Source organism: Homalodisca vitripennis, unplaced genomic scaffold, assembly GCF_021130785.1.
Source record: "Homalodisca vitripennis isolate AUS2020 unplaced genomic scaffold, UT_GWSS_2.1 ScUCBcl_419;HRSCAF=2370, whole genome shotgun sequence".
Taxonomy (NCBI): domain Eukaryota; kingdom Metazoa; phylum Arthropoda; class Insecta; order Hemiptera; family Cicadellidae; genus Homalodisca; species Homalodisca vitripennis.
Window position 1 is genome coordinate 192,501 of NW_025776581.1, and position 5,500 is coordinate 198,000.

The window sequence follows — 5,500 nt, forward strand, 5'->3', positions numbered from 1 at the left end:
ACAATTATTGTTATTTGGCCGCTCTTTTCCTGGTAGTTCCTTTTATCATCCACAGATAGAGCAAGGGCCTGGAAATCATTAAAGCAGAGTGAACTTTTATATGATTGGCATGTTAAGAAATCGCTGTGGTAGCATAATAATGACTAATAATCTTTTGTGTTGTTTGTTTTAATGTGTTCTTCTGTGCGAACTGCGTATTCCTATTCATAATCGTTAGTTAGAAATTATATAGTTAAATATATACGAAAGCTGAACTTAATAAACTCTATTAAAATTGAATTTACGTTTGAAAACACACAAAAAGGATGGCCTTGCCTAATTAAAAAAAAATATAAATTCAGATTAAAAAGAGCTTTAGTAAATGGTGATTTATCATGGTGTTGTTTGGGAAAAAATTTTGGAGCCTCTGTATAAACTGATTCTCAAAAAATTGTTTTAACTATATGTAATGAGAAACACAGTAGACCTCATCCCGTCACTATGCGTTCCCTGACTCCCGATTGTAAAAGACCTGAGAGTGGTTCTGCTGGCATATCTCTTTTGAACCATTCTGTCGATAGAAGTCCATATATCTCACCTCTATTGTCACAACTCTACCACAGAAAGTCATTTTCTGACTCTGCTAGTCACACTGAAGACGGCCACATGAAGACCAAGGATGAACTGATTGAACGTATTGATCAGCTAACCCATCAGCAGTCCTGCTTAGTCCTTCAATGCCAAACTATGCACGTGCATCTTGAGGAAAAAGAAATCCGGAACTTAAAAAATGCATGTTCAGATACTCCAAAATTGGCTGAAAGTACCATGGCACTCCACCAAAACGATAAAGAAAGAAACGAATCTTGTCAACGTTGCGTAATTCTCAGAGAAGAGGCACAAAACATGGTCCAAGCCATCAGAACTTTAGAGAGTGAGAACTCGCGACTCCAGAACACACTACAAGAGCGTATCATGACTGAACGCTGTTTGGCTGTGGACAGCTCGATTGACGACAGCGAGGGCTCGCAACGACGCTCGTCGCTGCCTTTAAGCAATTCCTCTCCGTTTCTTTCTGAGAAACAAAGTCAAATTTCTGACTGTCGGGATTTTTTAAAAATTAAAAAAAGAAATATAAGGAAAAAAACACAATACAAAAATAATTACAAACAAAAACATCTAATCCATCACAAAGAAAAAAATATTAATGTGAAAGAGAATATTGAAACAGAGCAGAAACTTCATGTCTTTACTGACAGCCACGGGAAAAAATATTTATAATCTATTGGCAAATAAAGTTCCACCAAAGTGTGAAGTGTTCGTTAATGCATGCTCAGGAGCGCCTTTGAACCATGTCTTGAACAATGCCCACAGTATGACGGAAAAATTCATGAACGACGATACAGTAGTTATTATTGCTGGTGCCAACGACCTCTCAGACATTACTCCGAGAGATAACCGGCCAGCCAGACTTAGAGTTGACCAAGTGAAGAGGTTTCTTATGAAGCATTACCACACTAACTTCATAGTGGTATCCATGTTCCACCGCCATCATGATCACTGGAATTCTTTTGCCAACAGAGAAGTGAGACGAATTAACATGGAGCTTCAAGAGAGTCTCGAAGAGTTAGGTGGGGCAATGGTGGATGTAACTAGGTTTGGAAGGAGACTGTTTAAACTGCAAGGCCAACATCTTAATGTATTCGGTAAACGGGTGCTCTGCGGTATGATCGCTGCATCTGCAAGACGACTCCGTATATCCACTATTCGACGTCCAGCCTTTGTACTCGATATGCAAGTGCTGCCGGATGTGTCAGATTACGCCCCTTCAATGACCGCTTCGACTTCAAATTTGCAAAAAGATGATGCTCATCAAATATCTTCTTCACCCATAAATCTTCAGCTTGTGAGCTACGCTGACGCTGTCAAGTCGCCTCCCCGCACTGTATCAAGGCCGTCAACGGAAGAGAGCGCCCGAGGCAGAGACACGGATGTTGCCGAGACCGTCGATGCTCCGTCCAACTATCGTCTCTTCATATCTCCTGACGATATATATCTCCGATATCGTCACTTCACTTTATGGATAAGAGTAATCATGTTTTTAATTCCAAAACTTTTTTAGACCTAAACCAAATACCATCTCATGTGAAGTAGAAAATGATCGCTCTCCCTCTAGCTCTCTACAAGATAAAGGCTTTAAAAATATTTTAAATGATATAACAATACTGCACCAAAACACTCCGATTGCAAGTAATAAAATTATAGAAATCGAAATTTTGTGTGATGAGCTAAGTCCAGATATATTAGTAATATCTGAACACGGGTTTACCATCGATTCACTGCATGCATTTAGACTAAGAAATTATGTTTTAGGAAATTCTGTCAGTAGAAATAATTTAAAGGTGGAGTTGTCGCTCTATTTCTGAAACCCTCATTGCAATTCGAACGTATTAGTTTGAAATTCAGCTCTGATAAGGACTTTGAAATTTCTGGATTAAAAGTCTTTACTGCAGTAAAAAGTACTTACATAAGTATTTATACCGATCTCCCACAGGAAATGTTGAACACTTTTTTTAATAATTTCAAATTTTATTAAACTCAAAATTTAAAAGATTTATTCTTATGGGTGATTTTAATATCGATGTACTGAATGACGAGCTACACTGCACACAGAGATTTCTGACGTGGTCCTTCAACTCGCCAACACGGGTTACAGCTCACTCAGAGTCAGCCATCGACAATCTCGTCACCAACATACCAGACGTCTCTGTGTCAGGTGTATCGACGGCTATCGCTGACCACTACGGACAACTCGCTGTTGTGCTGAGGTGTCCCGCGACTCGATGTCCACCGGTGGTAGATTTGGTGAGGGACACTCGACCTTTGAATGTCAAAACATTGATTAGGTTTTTACAAAATGAAGACTGGGAACCTGTTAATAATTCTATGTCTGCCGAGGAAAGGTTTGCAACATTCTATGATACTTTTAAATTTAATTTAAATATTTCGTGTCCATTAAAAGAAATAAAAATTATTCAAAAACCAAAAAGAAATAACTGCATTACAAAAGTAATTTTAGTGTCCACAGAACATTTAAAAAGACTGTCAAAATTTACCAAGTACTCGAAAAATAACGACGATCTTGAATTTTATAAACGTTACAGGATAATTTATCGTAAAGTAATAAAAGCGGCAAAATCTTACAACAACCAAAAACGTATTGAAAATTCGGATAATATTTCTAAAACGGCATGGAAAATTATAAATGACAAAAATAAAACTAAGTCCCATCAACATCAGATTGAACTGAAAAAAGGAATTAAATTATATAGTAAGCCGACCGACGTGGCTAACATGTTTTGTGAGTACTTCGAAACAACTGTCGGAAGTACTGACGCCTTAACGAAACCGCGCTCACACATGGTTAACAGCGGTCCTATATTTTCTATGGCATAAAATGTCTTAAAACTAAGAGGTCTGCAGATGTTGATGGTGTATCAGTGTGGCTGTTGAAACAATGCTATGATACATTTTTAGAACCTCTTACAGCAGCCATAAATCTATCCTTTGCTAAAGGAAAATTTCCATCACAATTGAAACTAGCTAAAATGATTCCTCTGTTCAAAACCGGTGATTTGTCAAAATCAAGTAACTACAGACCTATATCTATTTTGCCACCTTTAAGTAAAGTTTTTGAAAAGTTGTTTTTGAATCAGTTAATAAATTTTTTGGATAAAAATAACATATTATCTAAAAAGCAATTCGGTTTTAGAAAAGGATTTTCTACCGTTGACGCAATTAATAGTCTAATTGAATTTGTAACTGAAGGCTTGGAGGCACGTGATACAGTAATTGGTATATTTCTGGACATGTCAAGGGCTTTAGATTATGCAATTCTAGTTGATAAGCTGTATAATTATGGAATTAGAGGAATACTTCTAAGTTGGCTGCAATCCTATCTCTCTGGTCGTAGTCAGCAAGTACAGGTTTTGGGCGAATTGTCCCGGTAATCCAAATTAAAGTATGGGGTTCCGCAAGGTTCACTCATTGGACCTATTTTATTTTTGCTGTACGTGAATGACGTTAAAGATGTTGTACATACCGGTAATCTTGTGCAGTATGCCGATGATACAAGCCTCACCTTCAAGGCTAAATCAAAAGCTCTAGTAGAATTATCAGCCTACACGGAATTAAATAGTTGTATTCAGTATCTTCAAGAAATGAATTTAGTAACCAACGAATCTAAATCAAACTACATGGTATTTAGTAGCCAGAGAATTTTAAATCAATCCTCACCATCGGTAATGATTGGTGAAAAATCATTGATCGAAACATATACAGTTAAATTCCTCGGTATCAACATAAATTGCTGTCTCACCTGGAGTACGCATTTTGAAAATATTTGTAAAAGAATTTCGTCTAATATATATTTGTTAAGACAATTATTACATCATTGTCCTACGCCCTTATTGAGAATTGCCTACTATGGACTAATTTCTTCACACATATCTTGTGGAATTACACTGTGGGGTACTTGTCCAAATTCGTATTTTCAAAGATTATTTATATTTTTTAAAAATCTGTTCGCATAGTCAATAACTTAACTTCCCGAGAGTCGTGTAGTGAATCCTTTAAGGAGCTCAAATTAGTGACATTGCCTGCGCTGTACGTGCTTGAGACGAACATGTTCTGTCGTTTCAGGTGTACGTTGGTGCAAGGTAGGGATGTCCATGGCTATAATACAAGAGCTGGAGAAAACTACAGAGTTGCTCAACACAGATTAAAGCTTCATGGCCATCTCTCGTGTCAGATGGGTGTCAGATTTATTAATTGTTTACCAGAAAATATCAAGTCTATCACAAATCAATCAAAATTCAAAAAGACGTTGAAACAATATTTAATAGAAAACACATTTTATTCCGTGGGCGAGTTCCTGGAACTCAGCAACCAACGTCAGAGCTGAAAGATGTGGGGAGCTGAAGGGTGTGTAAATGAGTTAATATGACAGATTTTATAATATGTGTATATGTGTAGTTATTTATTGGATGTATTTTTATAATTATTACTATTAGTGTTACTTATTTGAAATGTTTATTTAATTTTAATTTTTAATGTTTTATACATGACGAAGCTTATTGGCTGAAAAATAGGATTAGTGACGGATGTCATACAATTTTGTATAATTGTTAAATAATGACAATAAAGAATTATTGAATTGAATTGTAATGTGTGAGACTATACAGGGGAAACAACAATCATAGATTCAGTTCAAGTGAGGATAGCCACGCTTCTGTCAGCACCGTGTTTGCAATCTAAATCTCTTGCAACATTTTATAAGCAGAGACACGGATTTAAAGATAAAATTGTATAAATCTTAAACAACACAAAATGAGCCAACGTGTTTTAAGAAGAGGATATTTACATGTCAATACCTTATATTACTTCCATTGTTAAGTTCTTGTGCCCTTTTATTACTTAAAAATGTTTTTGGCAGTCTTAAATATTGCAAAGTATTTGATAC